The following is a 25678-nucleotide window of genomic DNA, read 5'->3' on the forward strand; positions in this document are numbered from 1 at the left end:
GAAGTACCTGATGCTTGAGTGAAGAAACCCATTCAAGCACCACTGCCCGGCATCTGCCCAAAGCTTTGTCAAAGACCTTGGCTGGCAGGTCTCCTCGCCTCACCCACAAAGCCCAAAACCCCCTGGCTAGGTCTGACTTCCCTTCCAGCACCTCCAACGTGTCTCAGAGGTTGCACCAGCTGATACTGGTGAGAGGGACAATGTGAGAAGGAAAACTTCACACACTGGGAACAGAGCACCAGGCTGGAGACCTCAGGGGAACCTCGGCTGAGCTCAGCTCTCCCATGTCCTGGGCTTTAATTTGCTCCTGTTGCTGATGGGAAACTCCTTCATGCAAAGATTTGTGCAGGGTAACCCCCCAGCGGTGTGGGTCAGGATTTCTGGGCTCAGTCCCCATCTCAGACCCGTGCTGGGACTGTGGCAAAGCAGTTCAGGCTTGCTTTTCCCAAGCACTGCGTCCTTACAAACCCGGCACGCAAGGCAACGGCAGAGCAAGTGCTCGGTGTGTGTGGAAGCCAAATACATCCCCTCCCTCTTGCTGGTGAAAGGGGGTTGGGTTGTTTCAGCGATGCTGCTGGGGGATGCTCACCTCTCCTAGCAAGCATTTTCAAAGCCCTAGGGTGGCAAAGCAACTGCTCCGTTCGGAGCAAAGATCCCAGCGCAAACCTCGGCAGGGAGTTTACCACCGCGTCAGAAAACAAACAAATAAATAAATAAAGGCACCGAATCTCCCCCTGTAACGTGGCAACCGCTCCCCCTGCATCCCCAGCAGCCTCCCTCATCTGTATGCTCCATCACAGCCCCGCACCATCCGCCGGGTGAGCACCATGGCAACACCGTGGTCTTTAAACACAGGAGTTTGTGCTGCGATCGCAAACAGCATTAGGCAATTTAATTAAGCAGCTGGCAAAAGGAAAAACTTTGTCTGTTTGAGGCATTTTATTAAATTTGGGCGTATTATGCAGCTCCGCATCTTCCCTGTCTGGTTTGAGGGATGGGAGGATGGTCCCACCCCGGCTTTTCTGCAGCTTCACCCCTGGTTAAAGCAAACAAATCCAAGGGGAGTGGGGTGGCAGGGGGCACCCCACCGTCCCTGCAGCCCACCGCTCTTCTGCCTGCACCCACACACAGGGCCACAGCAGCAAAGCTGCGCTCCAGCCCTCAGCTGTTATTTTAGGTCTTTATCCCCCAAAAAATATTGACACGAGAGAGGGAACAGACCCCTCCAAACCCTGCAGCACTGGGCTGCTGCTCTGCCGCTTTTTCTGGTGGTTTCTTTCCTCCGTGAAGCCTTATTTTGTGCAGAGAGACCCAGGGATGGTGGGTGCGGGCCTTCTCCTGCATCTCTCGTGGTGGGGAGGGTGTTTTGTGCTTGTCTAGGAGGAAGGCAGGAGATAAAAAGCTGCCGGGAGCATGCAAAGCAAACCGCTCGGCTGCCTGCACCTCGCTATCGCACCGATCTGCTAGAAGCCAGTGCGCAGGAGCGGTGCCCGCTTCTTATCTGGATGCTTCTCTCCCTCACTTTGGATGTTTTTTAATGAGCAGGGCTGGGAAATAAGCTTGTTGTTCTTCTTCTTTTGCTTTCAGGCTCTGGAAGGGTTGCAGTGGCTCTGCCTGCCTCCAAAATGCTCCCACAGGTTTCTGTGGCTTCCTGGAGATGCTGCTGCCAGCTTCAGGCACAGCCTCCAGCCTGGAGCGTGCAGGATTTGGCCCTGCTCAGCCACACACTGCCCAGGCAGCGCTGAACACATCCCAGAGCTGCTTTTGATCCCACATTCATCACCTAGGGACAAGCACGGTCCCATCCTGTTGGGACACTGAGAGGTGGGGGGCCTCGGCAGCTGGGGAGATGCTCGTGGAGGAGCTGGGGTGCCTGGGCTGGGGGTCCCTGCAGAGCAGCTTCTCTAAAACCCAGCTCAGCACCACCAGCGAGGTTCAGGCTTTCTGAAGGTTTGTTCCTCTTAGGGCTAATTCCCACGGCCCTTCCCTGCCCCTCCTCTCCCTCCTCCTCTTTGATGGCAAAAGTTGAGCCCACGAGCCCTCATTGGGGAGCAGCACTGGGGCCAGGTGGCCACGCACAGCGGCAGGGATGGGCGCTGAGGCGGTCAGGCTCTTTAGCAGGACCAGGAGTGAAATCCATTTGCCCTGCCCTGCCTGCTTTGTGAGGTGGCTTCGGAGGTGCTGAGCCAGTGGCACAAGCTCTGAAGGTGCCACTTTTGCCCGCTGCATGCGGCATGCTCGTGTCTGTCGGAAGCCTCAAATCCATTGCTTTTTGGCTGGGCAGCCCCGGGGCCATCTCATTTTATCCCCGGGACTCTGAGAATTGCAGGGCTGGTCTCCAGGCCATGGGGTTAACAGGGGCATTTGTAAACGTCTTGCAAAAGCCAACTGGAAAAGCTGGCTGATCTCTGCTTGGGTTGCCTGAAGGAATAAGAGGCTGGGAAGATGGAGCCTCAGTCCTGGCTCGTAGCTGAATTGTTCTTTACTCTGTAAAATTTGTGTCATGTAACAAAACCCGTGCTGCATTGGACTGCAGCTCCCTGCATTTTTGGAAGCATCTCTAATGACTGGCACCGTCTCCAGGCTGCAGCACTCCAGCTGCACACGGCCAGGCTCTGCGCCTGCAGATCCCCCTCCCCAGCACCCTTACGGCCTTTTTTTTGACACCTTTCAGTGTCAAAGTCAAGAATATCCCGGGCAGAAAGGGGATGGGGAAGCAGGGGAGAGGGGTCAGGCAGGGCCAGCACCGGTGAGCTCGGTGAAAGCAGGAGGTTTGGTTTTGGAGGCACCTATTCATCGCCCTGCCACTGTCTCTTCTGCAATCTGCAGAGCCCTAAGCCCATTTTGCTTTTCATACAGGGCCTGTTTCACAGCTCTGGCCATCGCTCTTTCCCTGCCCAGACCCTTCCCACCCGGGCAGGAGAGCCTGCAGGCGCTGCTCAGATTGCAGGCATATCAGTGGCTTTGGTCTGCTGCTTTATTTATTCCCTAATAATCCCCTGCCTGCCATGTGCCCTTTCCGACTGTTGCTGCACTGTGTCACTGTTTCCAGACCTATCTCCAAGATCTTCTTCCTGAGTGGCAATAGCTAATTTAGAGCCCTTCAGCCTGTAAAAGCCATCGCTGAGGCTCTGAGAGCCTAGCGCAGGGTTTCAAATGGCATTTGCCTCCTTAATCATCCAGAGGCTTTAGAAAATGCTGTGATCAACAAAGCTCCCAGTGCCCGGAATGTGGGGAGCTGCACGAGCTGCGTGCCCCAACCTCAGCACCCATGGAGGGGTCCTAGCCTGCCAGGATGCCCCTGGCATCCCTCACCCTTCCCTTCTGCTGGGCTCGATGCCCACCCGCCAGCTCCGCAGTGACCCCCTGCTCGCAGGCACCATGTCCTTGCCCCAGGACCTTCCTGCAAGGCTCAGCTCCAACCTGCCCGTGTCAGAGGTAGAAAGCACAGCTCCCATTCCCAAACTGGTGTGCAAGGCAGCGGGGAGCACTGTCTGGCAGCGGGGAGCCGTGCCACAGGCACAGCCTGTCCCTGGCACCGCCGTGTTGTGGCTGAGAGACAAACAGCCCCGGCTTGGTAATGAGCTCCCTCAGTTCCTCCCCGCCGTGCTGTGGAGCGGCATGTTAAATAATTCAGGCGAGCTCCTGAACTGCCTGGAAAACACCTCCAGGTTTTTCCTAATGAGCTCGCTATGGACCTGCCGCCAAGGCTGGGGGAGCAGGGAGAGCCAATCCCTCCGCCAAGACACCGACACTGGGCAAGCACAGGCCACCACCGTGTCCTCAGGTGCTGCGGTGTGGCTGGTTGGTGGGTCCCCAAACTCCTGAGCCATGCACACAAAACCACGAGCATCTCCTGGCAGGATGGAGGTGGCTGGTGCAAAGCAGACCAGGAGGTGCATAGGCGTACGCAGCAGGGCCAGGAAGCACAAGCAGCAGTGCCATAGCCAGGCAGATTCAAACCAGGCAGAAACGGTCAATGCAACAGAGAACAAAACCTGGCACGAAGTCCCCCGCGGTGAGATGGGCTGTGCTTGCTGGCGCTTCCAAAGCCAAATCCTTCCAGCGCAGCTCCAGCACGGGTACTGGGCTATGGCAGAGAGCTCGCGGGTGGAGCAGGGCACAGCATCCCTCCGGCATCCCTTCCACCCCAAAGCCTTGCTCCATGGGACAGTGGCATGGCCCCACCCCGGACCCTGCAGGCAGCCACAGCAGTGCCAGGAATCCTCCCAGCCAGCCCTGCACCGCTGGCGTTGCCCTGTATCCCCTTGTTTTCCCCCTCCAGCTGCCCCTTTTCCTTGTGCCAAGCCCCGCTGGTCCCTGGGCAGAGTCTGGACTCGTCACCAGGCTGGGTGGGGTGCTGTGGGCATAGCCCCACCGTGCACCAAGGGCACTGTGCACCAACGTCACTCATGCCATTAGCAGGGCCCTCGTCCTCTTGCTGGTTCTCAGTGGCAGGCTCCGATGAGAGATGCTGCTGCTGTGACACGATACCCCAGGGGTCTCGGGAGCACTGGGAGAGGAGGAGGAGGAGGAGGAAGGGGGAGCAGGGTGGGTGAGTGGGGGCACGGGCCAGCACATGGATCCTCCTGGGAGGGAGGGTTTGGTCTCAATGAGGCTGGCTGCAAACCCAAAGTTTAATGTTTGCTTGGCAACCTTCTGCCGAGGGGTTAAACCCTGCTGCTTGTCCGCGGTGCTCTGTGCTGCTGCTTTGGGGCTGCGGGAGGGACACAGGGTGAAAACACGTGGGAAGAAGATGGGGGGGGGAAAGAGGGAGATGGAGAGATCCCCTGTGGGCTGCAGCGCTGCGGCAGGCTGCGAGTCCTCCGCACTCTGGGGAAAGTCCCGACAGTTCAAAGGGGCTGTAGGAAAACCAGATTCATCCATGAAAGCAGGAGAATCCAGGGGATCCCCAACTCTGGAGGCACCAGCCCCAGCCCTGCTCTAGCAGACCACTCTGCCTGCTTTGCTCAGCAGGACCTGAGGGGTGGGTGCACCCATGGGTGACACCGTGGTGTGTCCCAGTCGTGGTTTCTGGGTGGAGGAGTGTGCTTGCGAGCTGAGCCCAAGCTCTTTGCCCACCACAAGCCAGAAACTGAGCAAGACCAACACAGGCTTTTCTGGAGAGTCCTGGCCTTGAAAGTGGAGCAGACGCAAGTCCCAGACGGCCCTGCCAATTCCAGCTAATAAAAAGGATATTTCACACATCAAGCACTTTGCAGACACATTAATGAGAGCAAACAAAGGCTCTGCGATGCAGATTAGGGGACGCAGGAAGGCAGCTCCCAGGACGGGCTCTGCTGGCCGCAGCCAGCCCAGCCACCCAGCTTTGCCATCTTGCTCCTGGGGGACACCCCGGGAGCATCCCAGGGAACACAGCCAGACTCTGCCCTCCGGCAGCTCCACGAGGCTGAAATGCTGCTTTAGAAGGTAGTACCCCTGGGGTCAGCCCTTCCCCATCCCCCCCCCCCCCCCCCAGCAGCTCTGCCCAGGTGCTGGGGAGGGGGTCGGGCAGGCTGGAACTCCCAGAACCAGCCCCGGGGCTGGGGAAGCTCTGCCCAGGTGCTGGGGAGGGGGTCGGGCAGGCTGGAACTCCCAGAACCAGCCCCGGGGCTGGGGAAGGGATCGGCGTGGTGCTGTGGCTGCTCCCCACAGAGCAAGAGGAGGCAGGACGCCAAGGAGCCATATTTTTCATGCAGCCGAGCATCACATAAATACAAGGGAAGGTGAAGGGGTGAAAGGGGAGCCTAAATCACCGCCCCTGCTCCTGCCATATATTTCAAGTGCAGAGGGAGGGCAACAGAGCTGCCTGGGATGCTCGCTGCCAGTCAGGGGGATGACGCACGTGGGTGTCCCACTCAGGTACAGCCACAAGCCAGGGGGGATATGGCTGCTCCCGTCATCACCGTGGTGGAGCAAACGGCAGCACTTGGATCGCTGTGTCCTGGCCCTCCCTGTGGGCGGGGGGGGGGGGGGAGAAGGGTGCTGTGCGTCCCGAGGGGCTGCACCCCCACAGGACACGTGTCACAGTGCTGTGACGTGCAGTGTCGGCTCTCTTGGGGTCAGCGCTACTGGAAGAGGACTGCGATCCAGGGTCTTGCAGTTGTTTCAACTCCAGTGACATTAAACACCGCGAATGCCACATTCAAGCCTGATTTCTGCTACTTCCCACGTGGAGTATCCAGAAATGGAAGCATCACTAGGAGAGTTAATCCCCCCGCCCCTCCCCTTCCTTTTTCCTAAAGGAGAGATTTCATGCCATGCTGAATAAATAAAATAATGTGATATTACAAAAGACTGCAGCACTGTTGCAGGGCATCTGTCAGCACCAATCATGATGACTGATGACTTATCAAGAATGGACCTGACATGTCCCAATGAGCTGTTTTGATAGAGTTGTCATTCAAAGGGGATCTAAAATAAAATAAATTTAATAATAGTAATAGTATTAGTATTAATAATAATAATAACAACAACAACAACAACAACAACTACCACCCAGATAGGAACAGAAAGAAAAATGGAAAACATTTGCCACCTCCGTCCAACCTATTTAAGGGTTCCCAGCTCGGCAGCAGGACCATTCGGCAGGCGGGATGCCCACAGGGATGGGTGGGTTGTATGGTTGGGGGGAGGGGGGGGGGGCACGGAAAGCGGCTGTGTCCTCTCTCCAGGAGCAAAGCTTTGCTAAGGCACAGCTACAGCCCAGATCTCCTCTCTGGATCCAACCCACAGCCAGGGTGCAGAAGAACAGACCACCCCAGCACCATCGTCTATGTGCCAGGGCAGGATGTGGCCGCCTTGCTAATGGAGAGGGGCCACGCAGCCAGTGCGTGGGGGCATGTGCACCCGTGTCCTTTCCCTCAAATGGCTTTTAAATTCTACGATTTTGAAGATAATGAGGTGGCTACAAGTTTTGGGAAAATAGGCACCTGGGGAAGGCTTTGGCAGGTGTTTAACCCCACCAGGCACCGGAGGCATCGGGGAGAGCAGCCCTGCCTGGCCACAGCCAGCAATTTCAGGGTGCAGGAGCCGCTCAGCATCCAAACACGCGTGGGTGCGACACCCAGCTCCAACTACCCTGATACTCATGGCACGGTGTTGTCCACCTGAACACCGGAGAGCTCCATGCAGATGTTGCACATCAGACCTCTGCACTGGGGCAGCTCCTGGGGCAGAGCCTGCAGCACGGGGGCATGGAACAGGCAGAGCTGTTTGCACTTTGTGGAGTGGCCTTGGGGGAGCGTGTTGCTGTGTCTCCTTGCCTGTTCCTCTAGGCACTGTGCATACACTTGAATGACTAAAATAAAACAATATCGCAGTGCATTATTGCTCTCCTGGAGAGGAAAATTTTGCAATGGATATGAAGTCCCTCTTGAAAACCTGGGGCTGTGTTGAGCTGCCGGCAGCAATATCGCGCTGGCCCTCATGCCCAGGAGCCCACAGAGGCAATCCTGCACCCACGCTTCCTTGGAGCTGTGCAGGGGGTGAAGGCAAGAGCTGCCCAGGGCTGGATGCAGTGCCTTGCCATGGGGACACCCCACAGGCAATGGGGCAGCTCACAGCCCTGGCTCGGAGAGCCTGGATACGCAGCATCCCCCACGCCAGAGCCAGCTGAGCACAGGGCAGGGCTGTGAGCCCACTCCCAGCCAGCCCCTTCCCCTTCCCGCTGGCAAAGGCAGGGCCACAGGGTCCCCAGGGCACTTCACAGCCGGTGGGTGCATCCCCTGGGAGCTGTGTGGGGAGGCGAGGGGGGGTGGGGTGGGGAGACAGCCCGCCATCAACTTGTCTTAGGAAGAACTGACAAAATATTGTTTTGCAAAAGCCACCAAAGCTACTCTCCGCCTGACTGAGCTCTGAGCTGATCCTTATCCCTTCGTGTCACAGAAGGAAGGAGAGGGGCTGGTTTTGGAAGAACTTTCAGATGTGTCATTATGGGTTTAAAAAGACTGTAAAAAAAACAACAAAACCTGACACAGGACGTAGGCATGGCTGTGCATATGTGTGTGTGGTAAGAGCAAAGAGAAATGAAAGAGCCGTTTCCAAGCAAAACCTACAGTGGCAGCGACATGCCAGGTTGTTCTTCTCCATAATGCGGAACAACATACAGGACTTTACCTTTCCAACCCCTCCTCTGCAGCCACCTCCAGGGTATTTACACCACCCATGGTAGGGAGGGGAGGGAAAGCTCCAACCCGCACCATTGAGGGGCCAAGTTTGGGGCCAGGCTCCTCTGAGGGTGCGCAGGGTGCAGATCTACAGCCCCCAGGCTCTCAGAAATCAAACCACCCCAGGGAATTGCTCTAGGAATACCATGGGAAAGACACACCACTCATTCACAGCCACCAAAATCCTCCCACTGGCTGCAAAATATCTGTGATGAGCCCCTTAAGACCAGGTGTTAATGAGCACAGAGTCCAGCTTCTACAATTCCAACCTCCCCAGCAAATCAGCATCACTCAGCACCACCCAGCACCTGCCCAATTAAAAAGGCAGCTCTGGGATGGCTCTAACAGGGTCCTCCTGGCCCTGATGAAGCTCTATCGTTATGTGACTGCTGCCAACCCCAGCTGGAGGCTCCTGTGCTTGGACTGGCAGTGAGTGACAGCTCTGTGAGCTGCCAGTCATCATTCCGGTGACAGTGGGAGCCAGCGCTAGTGATGCTGAGATGGCTGCAGCAGGTGAGCATCACTGCAACGCTGGTTTGGTCAGATTAGGGGAAACTTTGGGACCCCTGGGGTCAGGCTGGTTCAGCTGGGCATGCAAGGAGGGCCAGATCCTGCACGCACTGCTGGTGTGATGTGGGCAGCTGTGATGGAGCTCGCTGGGACAAGGCGGGGGCAGATGCTCAGGGCTGAGCGGGTGGATGAGTGCCCTGTAAATTACAACCTGCCTGCTGGCAAGGTGCACTGAGTGGGGCAAGGAGGGAGGAGGGAGCTGCCAGCTGCAGCCGGAGGGATGCTGGCTGCTGGGTCCATGCTTAGGTCCTTCCAGGAGTGATTTTAATTGTTTTCAGCTTCAGACAAGATGGGCTTTGACCTCAATTGTGCAAACAGCTAACCAAATCAGCCCTAACTGAGCCCAAGAAGCCTGCAGATTAGTTGTAACTCCGGGTGAGGGTTGTGGAGCAAGTCAGGGGCACGGCTGGGGCAGGATCACCTCCGGATCCTTCCCAGGTAGCACAAAAAAACAGGGAAACAAATGGAGCTGGTAGCAATGCCAGGCAGAGCAAGCTCGTAAGTCGGCCAGGGTGCAGGGTGCTGCTGCCGGTGGGGTGCTGGGCTGCAGAAAGGGGGTGTGCAGGGAACCATTGCACTGAGTTGTAACTGGCCCTGAAGGCCATTTCATCTCCACCACAAGTTCCCTGCACCCCCCCCCTGCCCCACCCCAAACTGGAGATGACATTTTTCCCTGAAAGATCAGATCTCGTAGCTGTCACTGAAGCTTCACCTTGCTGATATACTTATTCCTCCTCTTCCCTTTACCCTGCTCCTTCTCACAACTGGCTGCCTGCTGCTTTTTAATAGGGCAAGGCAGCAGGGCTGTTGGCTGCAGCGGAGCAGCGTGTCCCGGTGTGGGGCTGATACTCAACCTCGCAGGCTTTGGATAAGCTCTGAAACCAGGTTTCTGTTCATCCAAGGGTCATGGAAAGTACATTTTCCCTTTAAAGTGAAGCTGTTAAAACTCATGCTCAAGCCCTATTCCAGTCTGGGTGATTACTGCCTGCCAGCGTCTTATTCCCTCTGCAGTTTTAATTGGTGCTATTAAAGAGCTGCAATGCTTCAACCCAGAAGAGGCTCAGTCTCTCTATCAGGATGAAGGAGCCCTCTCCTTACTGCTTGTGTTAAAATTATCAGGCACTCAGGGTTGGGGAGGAGGGAAAGCTGCGCAGACTTGGCGTGTGGCAAAGCACCTGCTCCCTGGCTCAGGAGCATCTTGCTCTCACTTTGCCCTGTGTTAAACGACACACAGAAGCTGCAGAGCAGGAGGGAGCCAGGACTGGGCTTCTCGGGGGCGGATGATGTGATGTGCAGACAGAACCAGCGCCTAGGGCTGCCATATCCCAGTGACAACTCGTGCATCCAGCTTCATGCTGAGGATGGAGGATAAGGGAGGCTGCCAGGCTTGGAGAGTAGCAGGGTGGTTATGCCAAGTTCACCAAACTTGGATGGCTTCGCTCAGCCTGACCCCACCAGGCATCGTGCAACTTCCAGCCAAAGCTACACCAGAGTCTCACTTGGTATTCGAGGCCCAGCAACCACCTTCTTCAATCTAAATTAAGTATTAAAGTGAAAGGCAATTCAGTGAGACCATGAATTCATTAGAAAACATAGTTGGATCCAAGAGGTGCTGCAGATGATAATGCATCGGGGATGTGGGGACGGGGTGGAGGGAGCAGGGTGCAGACAGAGACGTACAAGCAGCAGTGAGTTAAAATCAGAAAGGGGAAAAAATCAGTGCGTTATTCTAGATGAAGATTAAATGATAGCCCCTGCTTCAAAGGGCAAGCGTGAGAGGCTAACAGGCTGTGACAAACCAGAATGCATGGACACAGGCAGCCAATTCCCTTAAATAAAACTTTTATTGGCCATGATATCTGAAACCAAGCAGCCCGCAATAGGGATTAATGGTTTTCCCTGGCCACCCCCAGCACTCTCCATCCCGGGGAGGGCCACGGCCGCGGGCTGGGTGCTGCCTCCCCGCGTGTCCTCGCTGCAGCCGGGGATGCCAGAGGACTGTGGGGCCGGGGGAGAAAGAGCGAGACGGAATCACTTAGCCTTCATTAGGCCAAATTAAAATCAGAAGTGAGATGACAATTACAATTTGTGACCGGCTAATTGTTCGCCTCAGAAGCTGATTGTTGTGCAGATTGGGAAAATTAATTGTTCACGGTCCCAGGTGGGTTGGCTTTGAACTCTGCTGAAGAAGTGGAGCTCCTGCCAGGGATGCTGCCTGCTCTCCACCCAGCCCTGGGGATGATGTCCTGCAGGCTGCATTGCTGGGGGTCTCCAGCCAGGCTGTGGAGACCCAGGGGGCTGGCAGACCCCCAAAGACCCTCACGACCTCCAGCTTTAGCACCTGGAGCAGAGCAGAGCACCCAGGGGAGCAGAACACCCCTGTGTTGGGGACCTGAGCGCCTGGCTGTATGGGATGGCAGTGCTGGGACATGCTGCCCCCACAACAGGAGCACCCACCATCCTCACCCTGCACGGTGAGCTCAGGTCTCGTCTGCAAACCTCCCCCCTTGCCCTCCCAGCGGGGGACTGAGCTCCCTTTGTGCCGGGGCTTGTGAGTGCTGCCGCCGTCACTGCTCCGTCATCCATCTGGTGCTGAGCATGGTGTGTCAAGCCCAGCTCCCATCAATCAAGCCTACCCCTTCAGAGCATCCTTCTTGATTTTTATCCCCAGGGTGCTCGGGAAAGGGTGTTGTGAACACTCAGATATATTTATAGCTTCTAACGGGGCTGCCAGAGAGGGGGAAGGTGCCAGATTTCAGTGGAAATGGAGACCTCCAGCTCCTGCCTTCACTCCAGCTCTCACCCCCCAGGTTTCTGGCAGGCTCCCCGGCTGCAACACTGACTGCACAGGAGCCCTCTCTGCTCATACCAGCCCTGTGTCCTGTGGGATGCAGGCTGGAAGGTGGCATGTGCTCTCCTGTGGGAAGGCATCGCTTGCAATGTGAAGCTGGGTCCCTTGCAATCCCCTCTCCAGTGTCCCAGCAGAGGGACCTTTTCCCTGTCCATCTCCCCAGGTTGCCAATTAGTGGTGAGGTTCACGCTGTCTCCAGCAGCAGGGGACAGACAGCTCAGCCTGTTTTCCCTCCCGTGTTACCACCATCGCAGCCCTGCTGCTGCCCATGCCCTCGGCCGCAGGCAGGCTGAAGGGGCAGGCAGGGTGGGCAGCAGCAGCAGCAGCCTGGCATTGCTGCGAGCCCCGCACCACAGCGGCATGACCAGCAGTGCAAGTCTAAAGCATCTCCCGCTGCCTGCAGCTCCTCTCCCTGCAAAAAGGCTCCGTTCTGGGTCCCCGTGAGCTGTGGGGCTCCTTGCCCCCAGGCAGCTTCCAGACACAAACAGCTCCTGCAGCTCCCACAGCCCAGGGGAGGCTGTCGACATGGAACGAGGAGCGCGGTGGCTGCCAGGGGCTGACAGCAGCCGGGCACGGCGATGTGATAACTCCTGTGGTTGTACATGCCTGTTGAGCTACGACAACATGACAGCAATAGTAGCTCATAATCCGCACAAGTGTGTGTTTGTGTCTTGCAGCAGTGTGTGTGCTGGAAGAGACAGGTGCATGCCAGGAAATTATGATATGTATTTCCGTGACATACCATTTCCTTCTGTTGTATGTTGCAGATACAGGGAAAGACCCCACAGAGCGGGAGGAAACGCTGCCAGCCTCCGGGGAAGAACAGCTCCTTGTTAACCATTTGGGACACAATTTTCAAAGGGCTCATCTCCCATGCGCCTGTCTAAATGATGCAGACAGCTCTGAAGCTCTGGACATTGAGTCCTTTTGAAAAATCAAGCCAGTACCACATAGGAGCTGGGAGTGAAGAGGGATGCTCATATCTCTTCCATTTATTTCTTCATCTCTCTAATCAAACAAACAAGTAGCATGCCTAGAGCTGCAGCAGGCAGGCAGAGGCTGTTTGAACCTTCCTCTCCAGAGACATTAAAGCCCAGAGGAAAGTGTCCATGTCTCTGTGTTGCTCGGAAACCCCAGGGTCCCCATCCCATCCAGCATCCAGCTTGGTCCCCGTCCCAGCCCATGGACATCTGGGGCCCTAAAGCCAGCGGACCGATGGCCAGGGTAACCGGTGTCCTGGATCACGGCTGCAGACGCTGCCTGTGCTGCATCAGCCTGAGTGACCTTCCCCAGCAGCTCGGCCTGCCAACAGCAACGATCGATACCCCTCGGCGCAGCCTGGGGGCTGGGCTGGGCTGGGGGGTGGCCACTAAGCCTGGCTCATTTGCAGAGCAGCCCCCCCCAAACCTCCCCCCTTCCTCTACCCACACCAAAGCCAAGGGCAGCATCCTTTGATAGAGGAAGCTCCGGGCAATGTCAAAGGCTTTTGAGCTCTGCTACCCATGTGGCTACACAAACCAGCCGTGAAGCAATTTGGCTACAGGCTCTAAAGGGGACAGAGACCAGGGGCATCGCTTGGGGAAGGCACATCCATGCCCTTCTGTCGGACCAAAAAACCCAGGTCCTTGGAATAAGGTGTCGACTCTCAGTGAGACAGTAAAAACACTCTTGGAGGTGGCTCCTGGCTGCCCAGGGTGCTGGATCGGTGCAGACCGAGGGGCTGCCCAGCACCTGCACAGCCCCCAGCCACCATGGTCCTGTCCCAGTCAGAGCCTGAGAACAGCCAGGGGCTGCTCCAGCATGTCCCCCTGGGATATTTTAGGAAGAAATACTCTGCCACTGCAGTGTTTTGTTGTTAGTCCCTTCAGAAGGATAAATCGAGGCTCTTTAAACTTTCTTCAGCAGAGGAGGGCTGTGTGGGAAGGAACAGGTTATTAAACAAAGCTTAAAAAAAGGAAAGAATTCCTGAGTGTAATTAAAATCAAAACCATGATGGGATCTCTCCTGTTATTTCTCTAGAGGGGTCTGTTGTTGGAAGCAATATTTCTTCAGCTAAGCAATATTGCTGCAGGTGGGGAACGTTGCACAGACGGTGCCAAGAGAAGAGGCGAGGGCCAGGGAGCCGCGGACCTCGCTCGAGCATCGTTGCCCTGGGGGCTCAGCTGGTCCCTTGCCACCTCCATCTTATTTCTCTCTTCATTCACGGGTTAAACTGCTCTTGCAGGAGCGAAGGGAGCCAGCAGCCTGCAGGGACAGCTGGCCACCCACGCCGTGGTGGCTGGCTCAGGCAGGGGCATGGGCAGGGTTCAATGCCAGCGAGCGGAGGGGCAGATGACTCCAGCATCAGCGGACGGGCAGCAGAATGGGGTCGCATCATGCATGCAAAGCAGGGCGAGAGCAGCCGCGGCTGGAGCCCAGCCCTGCTCCCTTTGATCTTCAGCAGAAGAAAGGTCAGGATGGCAACGCGGCTGCTTGTAAGTGCCGTGAAATCAGGGCTAATTTCTAATTACGAGGAAGTCTCTCCCTGTTATCTTGCTGGCACATTCTGGCCTCCTTGGGCCATGCGGCTGTGATAAAAGGCTGGAGTTACAGAGCACCTCCTGAAGGCTTGATGACCCCACAGAGTGACACAAAAGAACGTCTCAGCAGGATTTGCAGGGATGTAAGATGCTCCTGGGGGAGCTGAGCCAGCCCTGCAGGGGCTTGGACCCCCCTGCTCCTGCCCACCATAGACCATATCCTGATGAAGTGCTGCTCTATTGCCACGATGCCCTGGAGCTGCTGTAAGGACATGAGGTCCTACCAAACCTCTCGGGGCTGGCAGATGCCCAGGACCAGCGAGAGGTAGCTCTGCTGCATTCGACAGTCACGCTCGGTGGCCACAGGACAGGGCAAAGAGGAGGGAAGCTGGTGGAGACCCGTTAAAAAAGGGGTACAAACCCCTGCCACTGTGCTGCAAGAGCTTGTCACTGACCCTAAAAGCCCCCCAAGTCTTCCCATGATTTTATCTGAGCTACAGTGCACACAGATTTAGTGCTCAGGGTTGAAAGTTTCAGCCGGTAATTGCAAACCCCATGTCTCGGGAGCTCATTAGGACATGACAACCAGAAAGAGCACATCAGTGCTCTAACGTTGGGAGCACCCAGTGTTACAGAGTTGGACGTGAAGCTGTTCCTGTCCATGCCGGTAACTTTGTCTCCCTGGTCTTTGTTTGCTCTCCACACTGTTTCCCATGTGCAAGACACACAGCAGCCCGTCTGCAGGAAAAAAACCAAAGCAGGTGGGTTGTATGGCTTGTGCCTCTGAAGGAATTAGGCAGGAGAGCTCAGAGCCACACACTCACCTGCTGAGAACCCTGCACAGCTCTCAGGGTGCAAGTACAGGTTCAGCAGCCACAAACTGGCCCCCCTGGTCTCCAATTCTCTGAAAAAAATTCCAAATATTTGCAAAGCTGGCCCTGGCCATGCACGGATGCAAGCCCTGCTTTCAGCCCGAAGGAGCCGGGCAGCCCTGCCTGGGGCATTGCTCCAGCGCTGCAAACTGCTCCGTGATGTTGAGCAGCTAAGAAGTATCTAATCCACCCGAATAAATCTGGGCAAGGTATGACGTTTGATATTAAGCATGGATTTAAAAAAAGAGTGCATTGATTTTCCTCTCTGTGCCGAATTTCACAGAGGAAAAACTGGGATATCCTACCAGCGTGGCTGGGAATATGATGCTGAAGTCGCATCTCAGACCCCATCAGCACCAGTTTGGGATTTGCACAGCCCAGGACCCCTCTTGCTTCTTGCAGGGCTGTTGTTCTCTGCTCTGGCTGGCTCCTGCCCTGTAAGAGCCTTTTTTTCTCCAAATCCTGTAGCCCTCCTATCCTCTGAGCCTCACCCAGGGAAAAACAAGCTGTGATTGAGCACTTGCCTCTTGCAGGGAGCTGGCTGGTGGCTCCTGTCTGTGCTGCTCCCCACGAAGCATCAGGGATGCTGTGCCCAGAGCCAGGGGCAGCACTGGGGCAGCCCCCCCAGCCCAACCTGGACTCCGGCCCTGCATGCAATGCTCCTGTTCTTTAGGGGCTGAGGAGAGACAAGTCAACCTCCGTCAGCCAAAAAAGCTGTATATTAGTGCAAATGCCAATAAGTCATTAGGAATCATAAGAAAAATGTCCGGTTGCCATAGCAACTGCCAGGCACGGCTTTGGGGCTGCTTCACCCCCTCCTCAGGCGCAGAGCAGCTTGGTGGGCATGGAGGCAAAGCCCTGCACCGTGCCCCGGGAAGCCACCACAGCTGGGAGGGGCTCAGCGAGTTGGGGGTGGCTGTGCCACCCCCCCCCCCCCTTATGGGGTTTGGGGTTGCTGACCCCCAGCTTTGCAGGACTTTGCCACCAGCAGAGACCACAGAGGTGGTTTCCAATGGGATGGGGACCATGGTCTTGATGGGTCTTCATGGACCACTTGGCTGCCTCTGCCATCACAAGCCAAGGGGCTTCCACGGCCCCTGCTGCACCCACCCACCAGGGGGGAACCACCACCCAGCCCCCAAACCTCCACGTTTCGTGCACTGGGGTCCGTGCCCCTCACACTGGTGGGCACTGCCCCGCCCGTGGCCAGACCCTGGGGCTCTTGGCAGCTGATAAAGGTCCCTCCCCAAACTGAAGGGGATGAAATAACCCTTCATGGGTGAGGAACTGGGCTTATTCTTGACAAAATCCACTTCCAGTTTATTTTAAATAACATCTTCTAACTGGCTGACGGCTGAGAGCCTGGCGGCAGAGGAGGGGAGAAGAGAATTGCTAGCCAAGAGGGAATTAGCCTGAAGGAGCAAGACTGTGATGAGCCGGGGTGACCCAGCTGCTGGCATTACTGAGTCTGGAGGATGCTGGGCTGGAGCTGGAGGCTCTGAGCTGAGAAGTGACCCTGAAGTCCTGTGTGCCCTGCAGCAGCTGCAGGAAGGAAGAGCGCTAAGGATCCTTAAGGATCCAAGGTGCATCCCAGCTGCCCATATTGCAAAGCCCTCAGTTCCCAGGGCTGCTGTGCAACAGGAAAACCTGGTTCCTGCCCTCGGCACATGCCATGAGGGCTGGCTGTCACCTGATGAAACAAGGCTCCCCATGATCACTGAGACACCACATCACCCGGTGTGAGTCCACCGAGCATGGGCAGAGCGGGAGAAGTTGCTGCTTTCCCATCATCTCCAGGAATTACAGCCCTCGGTGGCCCCATGTGTGCCCCCCCCCCCCCCCCCCCCCCGGCCCTGCAGCTGCATATGGGTGGCAGAAATGTCACCCACTTTTGTCTTTAATTCACAAACATCGTCTCCCCCCCAGGGATCTTTTTTATTTTTGTAGTTTATTCACAGAATTAGATCTCTTCTGAGTTTCCAGGAGTGGTTCATCGCCTCTTAGTCATCCCAGGCTGCTGGGGGGGTCGGGGAGCTGCAGTGTGGGGCCATCCTGCAGTGGCATGGGGGGGGTGGGGGGGCATTGCTGGGCTGCAGGCAGCCCCGAGGGCAGGAGCGGGGGGCTGCCTGTGCCCCAGCACAGCGGGATGACCCCCCGCCTTCACCCCTTCCTCAGCCGGTGCCCTCGGAGGCAGGAGCCACATCAGCTCTCTCCATTGCCTCTGCCTGCAAACTGCTCCCCCCTCCCCAGCCCCGCTGTGGTTTTTAAACCCACTCAGCTCTGCAACTGTATTATTTACAGGCGCTGCCCAAGGAGACTGTCTGCAGCAAGGACACCGGGAAAAATAAGATGGCACCAAGCCTTATGCAGGGCTGATGGAGCTGCACCCAGCTCTGCCTGGCAGCAACACCTCCCCCCCCCCCGCCCCGAGAGGGGCTGGGATCCAGCTGCCCCGGCTGCGTGGGAGTGGGATGCCACGCACCGGGAGCGGCTGCTCCGCAAGGCCATAGTGCATCGCCCCTTCCCCTTCCCAGTGCGTTCCCGATTTCCCAGGAGAAAACAACTTTGCCAGCATGCTGCTCTCGCCGCTTCTCCCCGCTCCACAGCTTATAAAATAGATAAAGATATAAAACTTATAAATACAAACCACAGCAAAATGCAACATCAGGCTGCCTGGCTGCTCGGTGCGAGCCCCCAGCCCCCCGTGGCCCCCGCGCTGCAGAGCTGCAGCGCTCCTGCTGCTGCCAGCCCGCGAGCAGAGATTTCGGCATGAGAAGTGATGGCTTTCAGATGTAAACAGCCCTGTTTGTTTAACTTCCCTTAAAATCGGAGAAAACCAAGGAAAATGCATGTGCCTGCCAAGCCGGGGAGGACAACCGTGGCCAAGAAAAGGGGGAGATGAGGGGGTATGTCTGTGGCTTCCCAGGAGGGTTTAACCAGCATAGAAGGAGTCAACAAAATACTGAGAAGCCATAAAGCTGGCTGGGGAATGTCACTGAAATCCCATTTGTCTTATTTACCAAGAGCTTCATGCAAAAGAAAGACCACCAGGTGATTTCAGCACTGAGGCATTGGGTGCAAGCGATGGACAGGCGTCAGGGCAGCCCCGAAACCCAGCAGCACTGTGATGGAGCCGACCCTGGCTCTGCTCCTTGGTCCTTTCAAACAGCTGGATGCAGGGATGAGTCCCGCTGCCCGTTGGGAGCTGGAGGATCCATCGGCTGCATGAGCTGCATCTTGCTGCTGGAGAGCTGGAGCTGCACGGAGCCAGCACCCATCAGCACGGGCGTTGGGACAGCCCGCCCGGCTCCATCGCCAGCTTTGAGCAGCAGCAGCGGCATGTAGGAGTTAGGAAAAGTGACTCAGAAATAGGACTGGGCAGAATTTTCCATGGGAATAAAAGCCTTCACTGAAAAATGCGGCTTCCGATCAACCGCAGCAATTTGCAAATTCCGATCAAACGCTGCAGACCCTTTTTGAGCCAAGGGGTCTAAAAGTCCAAATGGGCTTTTCAAGTCAAACGAGCAGCTTTGATAATGCGTTGCTGAACAGTGCTTTGAACAACCAAACAATTGAATTAAATTTAATAATCATCCTATGAACTAGTGACAGACACCCAATCGAAATGCTTATTCCAGCACAAACTAAATCAGTTCATTTCACAAAGAGGAAAAAAACAGTTTTTCCTTTTCAGGTGGCTGGATACTTGTACTTTTTTTTTTTCCCCTCCCTCCCTCTATATTTCCAGGCTTTTGATTTCTAGCCACATGGTCCTGCTGGGACACAGGACAGAGCAGGGAGAGGAGCTTCCCTGGGCTTTGGGGCGAGGATGCTTTCTTCCCCTAAACAAGAGAGCTGGAGTTAGTTCATCTCTGCCTTTGGGAAAAGCTGGTTAAAATGCAAAACCCCTTTTATGCTGATTACAAATTCCTCACTGATGAAGGCTTTTAAATTCAAAGCAAGCGTTATTAAGTCTCACAGAAGCACAGTGGCCTGTCTTCATGCAAAACAATTTTCTCAGCTTGAACCTGAGAACAGACTCGGCTCAGCTTTGGTCAACAGGAAGGACAAAGCTGGTCACGCTCTGACCTCACATGCCAAATTTAATCTTGGTGTTATTTTTTTTATTACTGGTTATAAATGCCACAAAATATGATTTTCTAATAGTGCCTGGGATAGGCTTTTAAAGCTGATGGGTAGCTTTGGAGCCTGGACAGGGTCAGGAGATATCAGAGCATTTATAAGCTGCTGGAGGGGGAAGCTGGCATTAATTCCAAGTACAGTTGGTGAATAATTTATCACAAGTAATTTATTGACTAAGTTTGTCTCTTTCCCCTGTCTGGGTGAAAAGCACCCCAGTGCAGAGAGCCAGCGCAAGACTTAGGCACCACTTAAGTTCCAATTAGGCCCTTTGTGAATTGTCTGGGAACGGATCCCAATTTTCCTATATTTATTTGTTATTCAGAATTACACACCAAACAGAGCCGACACATAATTCCTGCTCCGCTGCGTGTTTGCAAACAGATCCTGGGGAGCACCCATTGCAAGGACTCCAGCCGTTTTGAGGGGGCACGGGGGTTACTCAGACCCCCGTCCCTCCCCGACTGGGATGCTGTAATCTGTGGGCCCCCATTTCCCACATCCAGGACCCCCAAACGCTCACTCCTGCCAGGGGTACGGAGGCAGGGGGGGAGGGGGGGAAGGCAAGGGGTGCTGGGGCTGCCGTCCCTCTGCTCCAAGGTACAACCAGAACCATTTTCTCAGCCGTTTATTGCCTTCCTAAAAACCACCCATTGGAACAGCCTTTTACAAACCCCACTACAAATATATTTATCACAAAATACTCTCTGCCGTCAACAACCACTAAACCTGCACATATATTTCACCGCCTATGAGCTGGCTGATGTCCTGGAACGATGTCGGGCATTTCAGCAGCTGCCTCGGTCCAGCACAGAAGGGATGCTGGAAGGGATGCGCATGGGGACCAGTGTGCAAGGGTCTGGGGTGGCCAGGGCATGGCTGTGGGCTGGCAGGGCAGGAGGGATGCCCTGGGCTCTGGGAGGAGCTCACAACTCAAGAGCAAACAACCAAACTCTAAACTCAACCCCAAAGTCCCAGTGCGGAGCCTTATTGATGGAGACCATCCCCTTCTTAAAGAGAAGTTTTAAGCTCATCTAATTTTAATGTTTTTCCTGATTCACTCTCAGCAAGCAGCAGGCAGCACTCTGCTCGGCAGCAGCTGTAATTCTTCTTCTCGTGGCTTTCCCTGGCCAGGGCAGAGCTGCAGCTTTTGATGCAGAGCACAGGGGAGAGCATTTCCCCTGAGAACAACAATTTCATTTCCAAGAGGAGAACCAAAGGCACAGGTACCTCCCACACATGCCAAGCAGAAAAGCAACAATCAGTCAGTGCCGGGGCCTCACACCTCATCTTTGGCAGAGGGCACTGAAACAGCCCCTCGACGTGTTTTCTGGCAAAAAAAAAGGATGCGAGATCAAGGAGGGAGGGAGGTGGCGAGTTTGCGTGCGAGGAGGGGAATCACACAGCCCTGGGCTGGCATCTCTGCTCTTCAGGAATCGGCCACATACCAACAGGAATGCTATCCCACGGGTAGCTTTTAGGACAGAAGGGAAGAGGCATTAGTGACCAGGGTCTACCCTGAAGGTGGTTTAGGAAATACATCGTCTGCTGGGAATAAAGAAAGGGAGAGCGCCCTGTAGCTGGGCTTCCCTGCATGTGGAGAAGTGCTGGTAGCATGGTGAAGTTCCCAGCCTGCCAGGTGCCCAACTGCAACAAGCTGTGGACCTTCCTAGCATCCTCCATCCCTGTCCTAGCCAGGAAATTTAGGATCACATCCTGGAATGGCAGTGATCAGCTACAGCGAGGAGCGAGAACGAACCCTCTCCTGCCGTGAGGCAGCACGGCTCTTCAAAGCAGAAGGAGCCGCGGCTGGTTAGAGCAGCTGAAGCTCTGCTCCGCGTTGGGAATCGGAGCCTCCACGGCATCTCCTTTGAAGCACTGAGCAGAGGGGCTGCCCTGGCTCCCTGGGGAAGCAATTATGCAGCTTAATATACAGTGCTGTGGGGAAAGTGGTTTCCTGATGCTCCCACACCCCGAGGGAGGTGGGATGGATTTAGGTTGGGGTCCTGCCTAACTCACCACCCCCTTCCCCTGCACCAGAGGGATTTTGCAGGCTCTGTGATGGGTGTTGGCACAGCTCAGCCCCGGCAACTGATGCTGAGCTCCTCGTTCTACACTGCAGAAGAATAAAAGAGGTCCCACCCAAAGGAAGGGGTTTAAAATGGCTGAGGAGCAGAGACTCATCCCCACATTTGGCCCTCAGCCCTGCTCTGCACAGCCACTTACCCAGTGCCAAACCAGTGCCCACTGCCCACAGAGAGGGCCCAGGGTGCTGGGGTAGCAGCGCTCAGCAGTGGCTCTGCCCCGGGGAAAGGAGAGCCAGGAGCGCCGGGAAGAGCCATGTCCCCAAAGAGGCTGGGTCAGCAGAACCAGGGTCTCCTGCCACGGGGAGCCAGGACTGGAGCCGGGTGATGGTGCCCCATGCTCCAGGCGTGAGCACCACGGACCCCCATGAGAGGAGAAGCCCCATGGCAGGGAGCAGTCAGCGCTCCGGGAAACTTGTGCTGAGCCACATCCCCGTCACCCCACGGCTGCACCGCACTCGGGCTTTGAGACAGAAACGAGATGTTTGCTTCCCAGCCTTGCTATGAGCTCTGCCTGCATCCAGGCTGTGGCATCAGGGCTCCTCGTCCTCAAAGCAGCAGCAGGGGCTGGGTCCTGGCTCAGCACCGGCACAGCACCCAGAGGGTGGTGAGGCAGGCAGCATCTCTGCGTAGCTTCTGACCTCCCAACCTTGTTAGATCACGGCCTGAGGACCCAGATCCTCATGCCCAGCGGTGACAGCAGCAACTTCCAGCAAAAGCCTCCCTGGAAACACTGCTCCAAGGGTCCTTCTCCCACCCTGCAATGCCCAACCCTGAGCATCCCCTCCTGTCCTCCAAGGTCCCACTGCCAGGTGAAGGGCTTTGCCCTCTCACTCTTGGGAGAGGAGGACAGTGCTGAGATCTCCCAAATCCCTTTTTTCAGGCTCTGGCAGGAAGCAAAAGGAGGTGAAGAGGGCTCGGCACCTGTCTGGGCATCAGGGAGAGGCGAGGATAGGTGATGCCTCAGCCACAGGCTGAGCTATGAGGTCCCTTCCCACTCTTGAGCACCCTTCCCAGGCTGGGTCAGCACAGGTGGGTGCAAGGGTCCCTGCAGCGGGTGCCTCTTTGCAAAGAGCCCCCCAGGTCCCCATTGCTGCCCAGGCTGGCAGGGCACAGCCACGCACCCGACAGCTGCGGGCTGCTTTGCACAGAGGTACAAGCACAGAGGTTGCGGGTGGGTGCACGTCTCTGGTGTAGCTGTGTTGGGGAGGCGCATGCATAGAGGAGCAGGGATAGGAAGGGTTGAGCTAAACACAGAACCAGCACAGAAATCATTAAAATGACACCATTGACCCAGGGCTGCTGCTCCCAGGGTTTGCTTTGCCATCACCTTTTGCCTGTCACCCCCCAGGCAGTCTGTCCTCTCCCTTAGGTGAGCTTCACCTGGCACGGGCAGGCAAAGCTGGGTTGCAAAAGAAGGAGGGACTCCAAAAGACCAGGCTGGTTTATTTAACACAGCATCTTTTCTACACTTGACTCCTTCAACATTTTCCACAGAGCTCAGGCACAGAGGGGTTAATGCATTGAAAGCGCTGCTCCTGGCTGGATCGCATCCTGCCGGCATATCCCTGTGCAAGGCTGGATTTCAGTCTCAGCAGCACCATCCCCAGCGCATCACCGTGGGGTTCACCACGGTTGCCCCACATTCCCATCGGTGCCTGGGTGGGGAAAGACTCAATCCCAGAGGAGTTTCCAGGATTGGGAATCTAGATCCCACCGTTAGTGCCCAGGGAAAAATCTCCTTTCCCTAGGCTGCCCCACCGCCCCTTGCCCCCTCCTGGACCACGAACTGGCGAGACACCGATGCTGTGTGCATTTCCCATTTTCACCTGGTTTTCATTCATTTATTTTCAAACACACCGTTTATCCTCTGTGTCAGAGATCAGCGAAAGCAAAGCTCTGGAAGGAAAAGGGGCAAAAACCCCCAAACCCCAAACAAACTGCCAAGCAGCCAGCTCTGTGTTGCAGAGCCCCCAGGCACAGGAGACCCCCCCCAAAAGTCACAACTGACCGACAATACTGTTAACAGGGCTGGAGCCCAACTTACCCTTGGACTCTCCTCCCGTCTCCCAGCGTTGCTGTCATCCGCCTGCCTGCTCCCCGCCACAGCTGCCTGCACATCTGGCTCGGGCAGAGCCCCTGTCAGCAGACAAAGGACTGGGTTGCGTTGGACCTGCCAAAGCTGGGGGGTCTGTCCTAGTCCCTTTGGGGGGGCGGGGGGGGATAGGGACGGCAGGCCACCCCCTGCCACGCCGCCCCCACCCTCAGCACCCGGTCTGGAGGCAATGGGGAGAGACCTTCATCCTTCCCTCGCACGGCTCCTTTGCAGCCGCACACTCGCTGCTCCCCGCTGCCTGCAAACGCTCCCCCCCTCCTCCTCTCTTCTCCCTCCCTTTCCCAGTCCTCCTCCTCCTCACTCGAGTCTTGTCACCACGACATGCCACCCACCTGAATCAGCTCTTGCCGGCTGCGTGCTTAACTCCTGCGGCTCTGGCGAGCACCCCAGGGGCAGCCCCGGCACCCCCAACCCCCTGGGGTGATGCTCCCAAGAAGCGGATAAAAAAAGCTCCTGCAAAGGCTGATCCGGCTGCTTGGACCCCTCAGCATCCAAAGTGCATGCTGGTCCCGCTACAGTCCCCTCCCCATGGGCAGGGGTCACCAAGCCTGGGAGGGGGTCTCCCACAGTGCTGCATGGCCCCACGTTAGGAGGGAAGTGGGAGGCTGGACAGGGTGGACTTGTGGCCCAAATCCCTTCCTGCCCACCAGCACCCAAAGGGATTTTTTTGCCTTTGGGAAGATCTGGCTGTGTGCAGTCCCAGGAGTCCCCGGGGCACCTACCCCATCCCCAGGGCAGCCGGGGTGACAGCACAACATCCCATGGGGTTCTGCAGCACCGCGGGGTGGCTGGATCCCTGATCAAGACATGCTGCTGGCGGCTCACCTCTCCTGGAAAGGGATGCTCAGAGACTCTTAACCCTGAAAAACACTGGGGAAAAGCTGCCTTCTGCTTTGCTGTGTCTCAGATTGAGAGATCTGGGGTTCCGGTTGCCTGTCACCCATCTTAAGAGGTGAGGGATGGAGATCCCATCCTCCTGCGCACCCAGTTCGATGCAGGGAGAAACACCCCAGCCAGGCACAGCCGTGGGGCTCAGACAAAGGCAGGATTTGGGGTGGGTGCAGCAAAGGAGCTCCAGCTTTTGTTTGCTTTCCAGCAGTCGCACCCCCGAAATGCTTTTCCCAGCCCCATCCAGCAGCTGCCAGAGCCCTGCGGATGCCACACACCCCGGGAGTGACGGTGGCTATTGAATCCCCATTTCATGCTCAGGAGCATGAGCCGAGCTGGGGGTCTGGCTCATTCCCAGAGCATTTGCCTGGGGCGGTGGGCTGGACCGCGGGGATGGAGAACAGACGCACACAGAGGCGTGAGAGCCAGAGAGGCAGAAGAGGAGAGATTGGAGTGACCTGATTTAATTGGCAGGACTTCAATAACATAAAATCCCTGCCCGTGTGCCCAAACCAAATGGGTGATGTTCTGGCATGTTGGCCCCCATTCAGCAAAGCATTTATGCAGATACTTAATGGGAACACATGCTTAATGTTAGCCTCACTTAAATGCTTTGCGGCACAAACTGAGAGTCAAAGAGGGGTCTCAGCTGGAAGGTCCCCTCACGGCTTTTCAGATAGCAAGGGGTGAAACGTGAGGCTTTATCCAAGTACCGGGGCATGCAGGGCCATGCCCCTTCGTTTTGCAAAAGCCCCATAAGCATGCTAGGAAAACCAGTTCTCTCATGAGACTACGGAGCTGCCAGTCAGCTGGAGAAGCCCTTCCAGATGGTCTTTGTGGCAATGCCCATGTCCTGCTGCTGCTGCTGCCAGGACCATGGGTACTTAGAGAGAACAGGGGCTGGGATGGCTTCTAGTCTGCAACCTCCTCACGCCATGGGGCTGGCAGGACGAGCCCCTCGTGCCCTTCCCTCCCATGGAACTCAGGGCACAGGGGCTGAGCAAGCAGCCAGCCACACGCAGACCATTCCATGCCCATCCCCAGTGCTGCATCCTTGTGCGCCTGCAACACGGCATGCACAAATAGCTGTGGGCAAGAGCTGCCTTGCTCTTTCCATGGTACAGGAAGCATCCCAAGCCCACCCCAGGCTGCTGCACGGAGCAGTCCACCGCTCCCAAGGCCATAGGTGATCACTCTGTGTTTAACCCATCCGCCCCAGAGCTCAACCTCACGGCTCAGCCATGGGGCTTGCCCAAGGGTTGGCTTCAGCTCGGGGAGGAACAGGGAAAGCTTTGCCTGTGGCTGTGGATGGGTGCTCCTGCGCTTGGCTAGCTCCCCCTGCAACACCCTGCAGCTCCTGGGGACTGTTTTCAGGGCACCCCTTGCCCCCAAACATGGGCCTGGAGGAGATGGGGCAGCAGCAGTTCCCTCTCCAGCTGCCAGAGCACCATCGATCAGAGCAGCTGGTGC

At 56.4% G+C, this 25678-nt stretch overlaps 1 protein-coding gene across 1 annotated transcript in view; it reads right to left on the reverse strand.

Moving 5' to 3' along the window:
- LRRN2 (leucine rich repeat neuronal 2) overlaps positions 1-23562 on the reverse strand; it is a 43350-nt gene extending 19788 nt beyond the window's left edge. Inside the window, exon 1 of the mRNA XM_056361282.1 lies at positions 23252-23562. The gene's annotated coding sequence lies outside the window, so the exon portion shown is untranslated. The remainder of the gene's footprint in view (positions 1-23251) is intronic.
- Positions 23563-25678: the final 2116 nt, after the last annotated feature.

Source organism: Falco biarmicus, chromosome 16, assembly GCF_023638135.1.
Source record: "Falco biarmicus isolate bFalBia1 chromosome 16, bFalBia1.pri, whole genome shotgun sequence".
NCBI lineage: Eukaryota > Metazoa > Chordata > Aves > Falconiformes > Falconidae > Falco > Falco biarmicus.